The sequence below is a fragment of the Pteropus alecto genome, unplaced genomic scaffold (assembly GCF_000325575.1).
Source record: "Pteropus alecto unplaced genomic scaffold, ASM32557v1 scaffold94, whole genome shotgun sequence".
Taxonomy (NCBI): domain Eukaryota; kingdom Metazoa; phylum Chordata; class Mammalia; order Chiroptera; family Pteropodidae; genus Pteropus; species Pteropus alecto.
The window spans coordinates 13861920-13862500 of record NW_006437736.1 but is presented as its reverse complement, the minus strand read 5'-3'; the positions used below and the strand labels follow the sequence as shown (position 1 = coordinate 13862500).

Genomic DNA, 581 nt, shown 5'->3' with positions numbered 1-581 from the left:
ACATTTCTACATTTATTTACAAATCTTCACAGGATTAAAAATGCTTATCCGGTCTATGGCCATGCCACCCTGAACAAGCCTGATCCAGTCTGATCTCAGAAGCTAAGCAGGGTCGGGCCTGGTTAGTACTTGGATGGGAGACCACCTAGGAAGACCAGGTGCTGTAGGCGTAAAAAATAAAATAAATAAATAAATAAATAAATAAAAATGAAATGTCTAATTCATTTCATTAAGAGATGGCTTTGCAATAAAATTGTATTTTTTATGTTTAGTAATTATATACCAACATTTCAATATAAAGCATATATTCAGCTGCAGCAAATGGGGAATGGGAGAGACTGATACCCAGGAAAAAATAAGCCAAGTAATTAGTAAATTATATTGCAGGTTAGAAAGTGAAAATTCTGTAGACAAAAAGAAAATGAACACAATGGTGGAGATATAAGGATGAGGAACTGAGTTGAGATGTGAAGAGGGTGAGGGAATTAATGTTCTAGACAAAGAGAACATAGTACAATACCCCCAAGGCAGCACCAGGTGTGGTGTGTTTGAGGAACAGCAAGATGGCCAGTAGGTGGAGA

The 581-nt window shown here is 37.0% G+C and overlaps 1 non-coding gene across 1 annotated transcript; it reads left to right on the top strand.

Moving 5' to 3' along the window:
• Nucleotides 1-51: 51 nt before the first annotated feature.
• On the top strand, nucleotides 52-170 carry LOC112481994. The gene has a single exon (XR_003047150.1). It is a non-coding gene; the product is annotated as a 5S ribosomal RNA (ribosomal RNA).
• Nucleotides 171-581: the final 411 nt, after the last annotated feature.